The sequence below is a fragment of the Sceloporus occidentalis genome, unplaced genomic scaffold (assembly GCF_023333645.1).
Source record: "Sceloporus occidentalis isolate IW3139 unplaced genomic scaffold, rSceOcc1.0.p SCAF_4, whole genome shotgun sequence".
Taxonomy (NCBI): Eukaryota; Metazoa; Chordata; class Lepidosauria; order Squamata; family Phrynosomatidae; genus Sceloporus; species Sceloporus occidentalis.
Genome location: NW_028316984.1, coordinates 87,629,780 through 87,642,356, shown reverse-complemented (window position 1 = coordinate 87,642,356; position 12,577 = coordinate 87,629,780).

The window sequence follows — 12,577 nt, the reverse complement described above, 5'->3', positions numbered from 1 at the left end:
TGAGTGGGTGGGTCACTGAAAAATGTGGGGCAGAATCCTGTTTAGGAAGTTATATACTTGTAATAAGTGTAATTATATCTGCGGGAATTAGAAATGGGCAGTTCCATAAAATCTATATCCAATAGAGGGCTGCTGCTATGTTAGTACATAAAAGAGCTGGCAAAGAGACCAGTGCACAATGAGATGCACATCACATTGGTACTGCTTCACATTGCATGAGTCTCAATGCACATCGCACCAGTCACGATGCACATTAGGCACCAATGCGCACTGGGCACTCTCATCAGTGTTCTGTCATAGATCTTCCTAGGAACCACTAACAGGGGCCCCTAGCATCTCTGCTAGATAGCTTTGCAGCTAAGTATACTGAAAGTTACATAACATTGATGGCGATATAGGCTTCCAAAAATCCCTGCAGCTGTTTCATTTTCTCCCAAGCATAAAATTGGAAGGGAGAGAAGGAGTGAAAGCATGGATGGGATTTTTCACTTGGATTTCTGCAACATTTTTAGTGGAGTAACATAATGTAACACTAAAGTCAAAATTAAAGGAATCAAAATAAACACCCACTTTTCAATGTACTGTAACAGAAGTTTTTGTTTTGGTTACGATGGCCCGTTCCGCATGGGCAAAAAGTACGTGCTCAGCACGTACTAGGGTTACGAAAGGGCGTCCCTTCTGGACGCCTTAACCCTAGTATCTGCCGAGCACGTACAAAATGGTGGCACCCTATACACATGGACACCGTCATCTTGACATGCCAGATGCTTAGTGTCCACACGTCCCCCTGCATTTGCGACGTCATGAGTGCGCCATTTGTGCACTTGTGCATCACAACTGCAACGCAAAAAGAAGCTGCTTTTTGCGGCTTCGTTTTCCGCCGCCAGGAACCCTCTCCGTTTGGAGGCTGAGGCTTCCCAGCGGTGGAAACGGAGGAGTCAGCAGACCGCCCTTTTTGGGCAGTTTGTAAAGTGCCAGTATTTGTTTTTCAGCATAAATGTTAGATAGTGGCACTTCCCCATTAAACTTCCTATTTCTAGCTATGTCTGAAAGTTTAACATTTCAAAATAACATCTGGACGATCTGTACCCTCCATATTGACAAAATACAGATAGCACATTCAGAACCCATACATGAGATAAATGAAAAAAAAAAAAAATGAACAGGCACAAAGACAACATTTCTAGGGTGAGAGAAAGAAGAAAGATGCAAGCAGAGCAGACAACAATGAGAAACTTTTAACTAAACTATGCTTGGTAAAATCCATAGCTAACCAAAATTTAACAATAGGCGCACAGGAAAATTACAGTGTGTGTGTGTGTGTGTGTGTGTGTGTGTGTGTGTGTGTAGAGGCATGCACACACTTCCAGACAGAGTTTTTATTATGCAGTTGCCCTATCTTGTTGACAGAACTTTAAGTGAGGTTCAGATAATCTTCTCTTCCCCTGGTAACCTTGCCATGTTTTCTGACCACTTCTTCCATTTTTAAATGAGAAAAACATGTGTTTAGCTGAAAAAAGAAGAGCTGCACAATGTCTTTTTGACTGATAGCACCTAAGAGTGATCAGAACCAAATAAATAAATAAATACACAACCAACATACAGTGGGTGCTCCCAAACAGGGGGTTCTTACTGCTCACAATAGAAAACATGATGCAGCTGGTCCACTGTTTTTCTAAATTCACAGATATTCACTGGTGAGAAAAAGTCTTACGAATCAAAGAGGACATTCAAAAGGGGATGCAATTTGAAGATGACTTGTCATCTGGATCTCCCATAAGTGAACATGAAATAGGTCTGTACAATTATCTGGCAAATGACTAATCTGGAAACTCCCCGAGTGATCTAATCAGTAGGAGAAGTCCAAATAAGAGGTCCAACAATTTAGCTAAGAACCAGTCCTAAACTAGGCTCCTCAAAAGATCACCACCCTACATGGAATAAATAAACAAAACACTGTACAGACTGGAGGGTACAGAAAATGTATACTGAAAGCCTATGCATTTTAGGGTGTCTAGACCTCAGAAATTGCAGTCAAAATGTGGAGGTCTGGGTTGAAGCCAGCAAATCACCTTCCTGATTTTCCTTCCGTACTTTCTCATCTACACATTGGAGATTATCACACTAGGGCCAGTTTCACAACAATCATGCTATTTGAAGATAATGGAAGCATAGCGCTATAGCGAGCAACATTTTCACACAATCGCACTATAACAATACTATAATAATAAAAGATAAACACAATTGTGTTCTGCATCCAAAAAAACAATCCCATCTGTGTTTAGTTCTTATATATATAGTTATATTATATGCTGATTGGACATTTCATGCATTATTATATTGTGATTGGACATTTCAAGCTGTTTTGGCATTACTGTGCATGCCTGAAAATCATGGTACCATCCTGAACAGAACAAAATAAAAATTCTATATTCCACAACATTAGTTTTATCCAGTTCAATCAAAATCATGCCGTACACCTCGAAATAAAACAGAAATCTACTCAAAAAACAATCCTAGCAATGAGAATGAATTGCCTGTACTGAAAGGCAGTCTGAGAAAAGGTCCTGGATTGCTCTGCCATAGCACAAATGGATTGTTAATTACTTCTGTGCCTTTGTGATAGCATGAATGAAGCACTATCAGCAAACTATTCATGGGGTTTCCTGTTAATAAGAAGTTCCATTACAGTTTATTCATGGGAGAATCACATGATCACAACAGAAGCATTCTGTTTTTCTCTTGTTTTATATCCCCATGTGATAATCTCCGCCGTCAGCTCATGGGAGTCAGAATTTCTATCCATGGGAAGTGAATCTGTGGCACTCTATTGTCCGTTAGACATCCTGATGAAGCCATTTTGACTTACCGTTCTTCTGTAGTCTGTCACCCAAAAGTTCCCCAACAGTTCTGAAACCCTTGCAAGGTCTGAGGCTCTTTGTTTCCAACTCCCTGTCTTTTATTTGACAGCTTCTGAGAGGAATTTCCAGAATGCTACCACCTTGCCAGAATAAAGCAATGTAACTTCAAAGAAGCATAATTAATTTTATGGTGAATGGTGGCAATTTATCTTGATAGGAGGTGGCTGGTTTTCTTCTCAAACATCTCTCTGGAAGTATTATAGAAACAGCTCAAGTTCAAAGTCACAGTGTGGTGGGAAAGCTAGATATTTGCAGTAACAACTAGGAAAACCCACAAACTCTCACTGGATAATATTGCACTTAATTTTGTTAACTAGAAGTTGTTCTTAGGCTACACCAGGACAATGGACATCTGGTCTTTCCTATATTGTTTAACTGCAACTCCAGGGCGACCTGATGTCCTAACGGTAAAGGACGACAAGACACCAACAAAATGGAGGGCATTCAAAAAAAATGTAGTAGGAAATTCCTAAATAAAAGCTAAAACCACTCATATAAATATACATTCATGCTTCTTAGTCATGCTCAAAACAGAGGACACTTTGAAATTTTTCCTGGACAGGAGGCTGAAATGTAGATGGCCTAGAAAAGGAGGACATCTGGTGACCCTATGCAATTCTCCATCAGCCCTAGTCAGCATGAGGGAGGTGAAGGATCATGGGAATTGTTTTTCAGCAATATAAAGAGGGACATATATTTGCCACCCTTATGCTAGTTGATTTTCAGAGGTGGCCTAGACTGCATCTAAACTGCAGAACTAATGCAGTTAGACACTGCTTTAGCTGTCATGGCTCAGTGCTATGGAATTCTGGGATTTATAATTTTGTGAGATGTGTAAGAGAGCTCTGGTATCACTACAAATCCCAGAATTTAGCATTGAGCCATGGCATTAAAAGGGTGTCAGAATACATTATTTCTGCAGTGTGGCAGCAGCTCTACACATAGGGTTGCCATAGTGCCGGACCTCGAAACCAGGAAAAATGTAGGACAAAATTTTCAAATGTGGGACACACAAAATGTGTCCTACATTTGAAAATTTTGTCCTACATTTCCCCTCGCGATTGCGGCAGGGAGCGGAAGCCAAGTGGCGAGGGAAAGCCTCCACTTAAGGAGGCTTTCCCTCCCCGCCTGGGCCCCGGGCCTCGCTGCGATCGGAGGCCAGGATTGGGGCCTCGCCTCCTTCTTGGCCCCCACAGGGACCAGGAAGGAGGTGAGCAGGCCGCCGGCGATGGCTGGGGCTTCGCCTCCTTCTTGGCCCCCGCGGAGACCAGGAAGGAGGCGAGCAGGCCGCCGGCGATGGCGGGGCTTCGCCTCCTTCTTGGCCCCCGCGGAGACCAGGAAGGAGGCGAGGAGGCTGCAGGGAGGCGGGGAGGTTGGCGCGGCTGCGACCAAGAGGCGCCACCTCCCTGAAGCCTCCTCCGCCCCAGGCCTCGCTGCCCTCCTTTTCCTCCGCGCAGCCATGCGCGGTGGAGGAGGAGGAGGGCAGCGAGGCCCCAGGGTTGCCTAGCAACCCCGCTGCAACCGGGCTTTTCCCGGTTTTTGGCTGCACCCGTGCCGTGACCGGGCAAGTGCCGCCAAAACCGGGAAAAACCCGGTTGCAGCCGGGTTATGGCAACCCTACACAGTAATGGAGACTGGAATATTTCCTTGATGGCACATCTGTTGGGGAAATACTGTGGGCTACTTAATGTATTAAGTATTAAGCTAAAGTAGTTAAGCTAGAGTACTAGGCAGTTAGGTATAAAACCCCAAGTTGATGTTTGAAAATGTTGCAGCTCCACTGGCCACTTTGGCTGAGGGATTCTGGGAGATTAGTCCAAAAGAGTACCTTTTCCAAGCTCTGTCCAAAATTACTTCTGATGACAAGTCATTACTGAGGAGGATTTTTCCTGCCATACCCAGTCACATTCACTGAGTACAATTCAAAGTGGGAACCATAGATGCAGGACAACACAGACAGAGGTTCCAATACACTGTGAAAGGTGCATCTCTTTTGAAGTCTGGATAACAGTTTAACAATTCAACAGTTCACTGTATTCAGTTTCAGAAGGTGAGATCTCAGTTGAAATTCTGGAAGCTGAAGAAAGGGTGATTATTTACAAGTGCAGAAAACTCTGAGTGATAATGTGCTCAAAAGAAGCAAAACCTGCTCACAAAACAGTCCCTAAATATGTGAGCTGGAGCCACATCAAAGGACAAAGCCTCACTGATACATTGTCCTTGAAAAGCTAAACATGCAGGTGTTTTCATATGAAATGGACTCAGATACATTCCCCTGTTCTTCCCCAGTAGCGATGATAATAATAATAATAATAATAATAATAATAATAATAATGGTTAAACAGGTGCTCACACCCGCTCTTTCCCTACATCCCACAGTGGCATTCAAGCACAGTGCCAGGCATAAGGCTGGGAAGACAGGGATAACATGGTGGAGTTGCCTTCTTATAGTGGTGACTGGTGGCACCCGTATCAAAGACATCAGGTGGTGATCAATCCATTCTGGGTTCTAGAGTAAACTTCACTGGATCTCTCCAAAATGCTCGAGTTAAGGCAGAATGGAAAGCTAATATAAAGTTCTGACTACTATAGAATTGTAGAGTTGGAAGAGACCGCAAGGGCCATCCAGTCCAACCTCCTGCCATGCAGGAAATCACCATAATTGTCACTTGCTATTTGATGTTCTTTTGTTGTCTGTTTTATTGAATCATTTCCTGTATTGCTATGTATTTTATATGTATTATCCTACTAGAGATGCCCCTTCCCCACCACCACTCCCTCTGTGTCGTGTCTTTCTAGATTGTAAGCCTGAGGGCAGGGAACCGTCCAATTAAAAAGATTGTATGTACAGCGCTGTGTAAATTTACTGCGCTTTATAAATAAAGGTTAATAATAATAATAATAATCAAAGCATCTCCGACAGATGGCCATTCAGCCTCTGTTTGAAGACCTCTAAGGAAGGAGACTGCACCACACTCCGAGAGAGTGTGCTCCACTGTCGAACAGCCCTTACTGTCAGGAAGTTCCTCCTAATGTTGAGGATGAATCTCTTTTCCTGGAGCTTGCATCCATTGCTCCGGGTCCTAGTCTCTGGAGCAGCAAAAAACAAGCTTGCTCCCTCCTCAATATGACATCCCTTCAAATATTTAAACAGGGCTATCTTATCACCTCTTAACCTTTTCTTCTACAGGCTAAACATCCCCAGCTCCCTCAGTCGTTCCTCATAGGGCATGGTTTCCAGACATTTCACCATTTTAGTCGCCCTCCTTTGGACACGCTCCAGTTTCTCAATGTCCTTTTTAAATTGTGGTGCCCAGAACTGGACACAATATTCCAGGTGGGGCCTGACCAGAGCAGAATATAGTGGCACTATTACTTCCCTTGATCTAGACACTATACTTCTATTGATGCAGCCTAAAATCACATTGGCCTTGTTAGCTGCCACATCACACAGTTGACTCATGTTCAACTTATGGTCTACTTGGACTCCTAGATCCCTTTCACACGTAGTTTCATTCAGCCAGGTATCTCCCATCCTATATCTGTGCTTTTCATTTTTCGGCCCAAGTACTATTATTCATTCCTGCACCAAGTGAAACTATGGCTGTTCAATAACGATTTTGGGATTTGACACGTGTTACATGACCTCCCCCCCACTCCACATGCATGGTTTAAAATCACTTAAAAGTATTTTCATCAGTGTTAACATGTCTTTTCAACTCATTAAATTGTTTAATATGTTCGTAGCCTGAAAGAGCATTGGATTTTTACACTTTCTAAAATTAGTCAGATTGGATTTATCGTAGGAGGCCCTAGGATCTTTAGGTAAAGGGCAGGATACAGTACGAATATTTTAATAAATAATAAATAAAAATAAGAATGGATTCATCATATCACTGATGTGGGAGCCACGAAACCCCTCCGGCTCTCGGTGCTTGGTCTCAGCATCCAGTTTCCTCCCCATATAGGATTATCCCATAACAGAAGAGCTGGGTGTGCGTGTATATTTGGCCTGAGGATTAGATGGGTTCAGAAGAATTAGGTTGGCTGCCCTTATTCATAATGACTACGATGATGACAGTGACAGAAACTCACTTATTTTTCTCCCAAACAAAACCACATATGTACAGGCATTGATTTACCTCAGCAGTATTTGCCCAGGAGCATTTAAAAACAAAAACCAATGAAAAAACAAATGAAAGGAGTTTTCTGAGGGCAAATTATTTGAGGGCAGATTATCTTTGAGGGTTAAATTATAAGTACTGCTTGCAGAACATGGATCTGCTCAGAATTTTAGTCTTCCGAGGGCCCTTTTAGATTAACCAATTATAGCACAATAATTCCACTTTAACTGCCATGGCAATATCCTATGGAATCCTGGGTTTTGTACTTTGGGAGGCACTAGAGATCTCTAGCTGAAAATTCTATATATCTCTCCCTAAATTGCATGCCCCATGGAATATAGTACTATAATTGGGTAGTATGAATAGCCCTGGTTGTTTGGAACCACAGCACTTTGAATCTTTCACCATTGGCCATATTCGCTTAGGCTTCTTGGAGCTAAAATCCAAAACATATGGAGGGCCAAAGTTTCTCCATCCTTGGTGTAAAAAGAAAGAAATGTCTGTCTTTGTAGGAAAAGTATTTCATATGTAATGAATGCCAGATCCCTCAATCTCCAGCTGTGATTTACACTTCTCTCCTCCAACATGCACAAAACGATACCTAGATAATCTGTCCTTGTGGATATCCCTCCTAATATCAAAAGTAAGGTCAACACATTGTGTTTGGGAAAAGGCTCGGGATGGGTGAGGATTCTGCACCCCTTTCCAGTGCAAAATAGATCAACCTTGCATCCTGCTTCTACTTGACTGTGTCAGATCCTTATTTAAAGCAGAGCTGGAAGGGCTTGGCTTGGGCATTCTGGGCACTTTCCAAGCTCTAATTTAAATTAATGGATCCCTGACTCCTGTTATAACTAATTTGGCCCCCAAAGCAAGAACTTTCAGCTGTAAGAGTGAAATGTGCCTTGAGTTTTATTTGGGAATAAACATTGGCCGTGGTTATTGGACATCTGGGAACCAAAGCTCTGTCTCCCCAGAAAGTTTTGTTTGAGCAACACAAAACTGCCAGAAACATCTGCTTGTTTCTCTCCACTCTTACCGACTAATATTCTCCCATGGCCACAAAGAACATTCTTATCAAGGTTCATAATTAAGATTGGGGTTATTACTGCTTGGTTTTATGCCAACCAAGCCTGCTCAGTGCTGAGTCTCTTCACTGGAAGAATAGTGATGGAGTGCAATTAGCTTACCCTCTTCTTAATGCTGGAGTGGGGGTCTGCAACCTCTGTGGTGCTGCCAACTTTGCCACCACAACAGTAGTGAAAAAAGGGGTGTGTTTTTGCTTTTCTAAAAAAGGCACATATTTCCCATAAGCCCTGTTTACACACAGAATTGTGGCCTTTGAAGCCCCCTGGCCAAGCAATTTTTGTTATAAACAAGATGGCTCTCCAGCACCCAGAAGCTTCCCATTTCTGTCATGACTGTTTTCTTGCCCATCATCTTACAGCTCGTCCAGGTGGTGGGACAATCACTCTGGTAAATATTGGACTATTCTGTTTCTGGACTTCATGCCTTGTAATATCTTGCAGTATAAAGACATTCTTCCTAATGTTTAAGTAGAATCTCTTTCCTTGTAATTTTAATCTCTTGGTTCATGGTCTAGTCTCCACAGTAGCAGCAAAAAAACAAAAACAAAATCAAGAACAAAAACAAAAATAATTTCAATATGAAGTCGAAGGCTTTCATGGCTGGCATCCATAGTTTTTTGTGGGTTTTTCAGGCTATGTGGCCATTTTCTAGAAGAGTTTATTCCTGCATTCTCTGAAGATGCCAGCCACAGATGCTAGCGAAATGTTAGGAATATGGCCACATAGCCCGAAAACCCCCCACAAAAAAACCCTATAAAAACTAGTTCACCCCATCTTCTACATGACATCCCTTCAGATAGAAGTCTTCTTTGAGTTCTCTCATCTTCAAACTGAACATATTCAACTCCCTAAATCATTCCTCATAAGGCTTGATTTCCAGATTTTTTATCATCTTAGCGGTGAAACAGATGGGCGGCTTGGAGCAGCCTCTGGCCTCTCCAGCCATGATTGGGCCCCGATTGACCTAGCACCATGATGATAGGAGGCCTGCTCTGAAAGTGGATTGCCATCTCCTTTTGCTGGTTGCTTCAGGCTGCCTTAGGCAGCCTCAGAGTGGCTTCTGGCCACTCCGGGGGTATGCGTCTTTTGCACTCCATGCCTATGAAGCAGCTGGAAGCCACTCTTTTTGGCCCATGTTGTTCAGGCCTTGGTCACCTTTCTCTGAACATGTTCCAGCTTGTCTATACCCTTCTTGAACTGTGGCACTCAGAACTGGACACAGTATTCCAAATGAAGTCTGACCAAAGCAGAATAGTTGGAGTACTACTTTCCTTGATCTGGACACTATATTCCTGTTGATGCCATCTAAAATTGCATTGCCTTTTTGTTGTTTTTCCCCATTGCATCACATTGTTGACATGTATTTAACTTGTACAGTATGAAGACCTCTAGATCCTTTTTGCATGTTTTCAAGCCAGGTGTCATCCACCTTATGTTTGTGAATCCCCCCCCCCCCCGCCTAGATGTTGTAACTTATATTTATCCCTGTGGAAATTAATTTTGTTAATTTTGGCCCTGTCCTCCAGAGTATTAGCCTCTCCTTAACCCTCCCCTTAAATTTGTCATCTGCAAATTTGATAAGCATGCTTTCTATTCAGTCATATTTTTTCAAAAGATATATATAAAGATGTTAAACAACACTGGGCTCCAAACAGAACCCTGGGACACCTCAGTACTCATTTCTCTCCAGTAGGAAGATTAATTATTGGTGAACAGTCTCTGGATTTGTTCTGTCAACCAATTACAAATCTACCTAATAGTAGGTGAATTGCTAGAAATTCTAGCAATGCAATAAGCCTCAGTTGCAGGCGATATGGGACCAGAGCAACATTTCATGGAACATCTGACGTGGGTCCAAGTAAGGATGTAATTCTTTGCTAATTTTCTTCTCAAAGGAAGCAATGCGTAATTTTAGCAATTTTCTTCCTACTGTGAGAATGTCTTCAAAACCTAGTTTTCAAACATTCTTCACAGTTAGGGCCTGTTGTGTGCAAAAATTGTACATCATTGATTTCAACAGAAAATAGAATTTCCTTCATAGAAAATAATATTTATGTTCAGAATATTATTTTGCACACACAAATGCCATTTCCTGCACAGAAATAAAATTCTGTATAAAACAACTATGTGTGAATTTTGAAAAGAGTTAAGTTTCAAATAGTTTGCATATCCTTGTCAGTGCAGGATTCCTCTTGTCTGGACTTTTTGATAGACAAGAAGCACATTTTTCAACATTTTAAAAAAACAACAAACAAATGCATTCAGGGTTTTTTCCATCTCTAGGTCCCAGGCATTGTATTCTCCTCCATCTTTTGCCACTTGAAATAGCAATTTTAGCTGCCTGATGGAAACTCAGAAGGGATGGAGCCAGCCTGACTTCCTTTGGATGGGAGTTTCACCGTTGGGCTACTGCTGCAAAGAAAGCCCTATCCAATGTATCCACTGCCCTAACCTCATGTAGTGGTAGTGGGTTTCTGATGAGGATTTTCTTTGAGACTGGCTGAACAGTGGTCTACCTCAGATGTGGAAGGACTACTTCAGACGGATGAGGTCCAGGTGGGTGATGGCTGCAGAAAGAGTAACAACCATGGTTAGCCCACACAGCCAATCAGCCAACCAATTGGCTGAAGGGGGTGGTGCAAAGCATTGCACAACAAAGAAGGAAACATTGTGCAAGGATGTGCTTGGATACCTCCTTGTACAGTGACATAAATACTTGCATAGCCCCTGGTTATGCCCAATTTTACTTCTCTCTCTTCCTTATATGAGGAAAGGGAGATAAACAGAACACTCATATTCCCTTTGCAAGAGCTGTCTGAGAGCGTGGAAGGGAATCCAGCCTATCTCCAGACAATCATCCTATCTCCAAACAGTAACTGGAGATAGAACTTTTCTCACCAGTAGCTGGGAGGAGAAGAGACTTCAGAGAAATGTTCTTGGAAACACTGTATGGGCCACATTAGGCTTCTAGGCATGATATGCCCCTCCCTGGCTTTATGTGAAACAATAAAAAGGTACTTTATGTAAAGCAAGGCATGAAACTGTACATTATTACCTATCAGAAATTAATTTTGTGGCATGATAGCGAGTAGAAAACAATGTACAGGTTGAGTATCTCTTATCTGGAATTCCAAAATCCAAAATTTTCCGCATGGGTGGCTGAAATAGTGACACCTTTGCTTTCTGCTTTTATTTCATGCACAAAATTATTTAAAACAATCTATGTATATAAGGTGTATACAAAACATAAATGAATTTCATGTTTAGATTTGGGTCTCATCTCCAAGATATCTCATTATGGATATACAAATATTTCAAAATAAAAATAAAAAGCCAAAATCCAAAAAGCCAATGCTTGGGACCACTTCTGGTCCCAAGCATTGGAGATAAGGGATACTGAACTTGTACTAAATATTTGAGGTGATTTGCTTTGTGCTGTGTGAACATGTACATTCATATACATTGACTGTAGGATTTGAATGGGATTTCATGTCTGGTTGTAGTAGCCAGTCATTGACACTAATCTTCTAGATCTCCATGCCTCAGTGACGCTGAAGACTGGAATAGATTCTTAAGCAGGCTAGCTTTGTGAAAATAGGTCAGGTTGTCCACGGAGATGCAGACTGGAAATTTGTGTTACATTTCAAGGAAGCATCTGGGAAAGCTAACTTGGAGTTTAATAAATGGTGACACTGTGAGAGGTCAGAGGAGGGGAAGGCAAGCAGTTCCTGCTCCTGTAGCTAAAAAGTAAAAGCCAGGCAAAGGATTACTCTTGAATCTGGTGTACCCTATAGGTAGGCCTGAGTCACTCAAAGCCTAAAGTGATGACTAGAGAGTCAAAATATGATATCTGCTATTATGTTAGACTTGCACATAGATAGCACAGATGGCCAGCCTCTATATGTTAATAGGCTACTCTAGAAGATGAGGAGGCAAATAACATATCAGGATTTACTGGATGATTTGTAGTGCCTTGCTAAGAATTTCTGACTCCATGTGGAGTCAGCTGTTGAAACAGGGAAACCTGAAGGTAGTGAAGTAATTCTCTATTATTTTTCTTTTAAAAGGAATCAGTGTGTAATTTCAGCAATTTTCATCCAACTGTGTGAAAACCACAAAGTCCATTTGGCATTCAGAACTTATTCTACATGAAATTAATACATGGTTATGTTTCACAGAAAGGAAGCTTTTTTGTGTGGGAAACAGAATTTTCTTGCAGGAAATAACATTTATATGCAGAAATATTATTTTCTGTGCAGAAAGAGCTGTTTTGAGCACAGAGCATGCTGTTTTAGACACAAAATATTACACACAAATTTTGTGTGGAATAAGTTCTGTATTGCAAATATTCTTGTCAGTCCAGGATTTTTCTCATCAGCATTTATCAACATACCACAAAAAACCATATTTTAGACCATTTTAAAAATATGTTCGAATGGTCTTT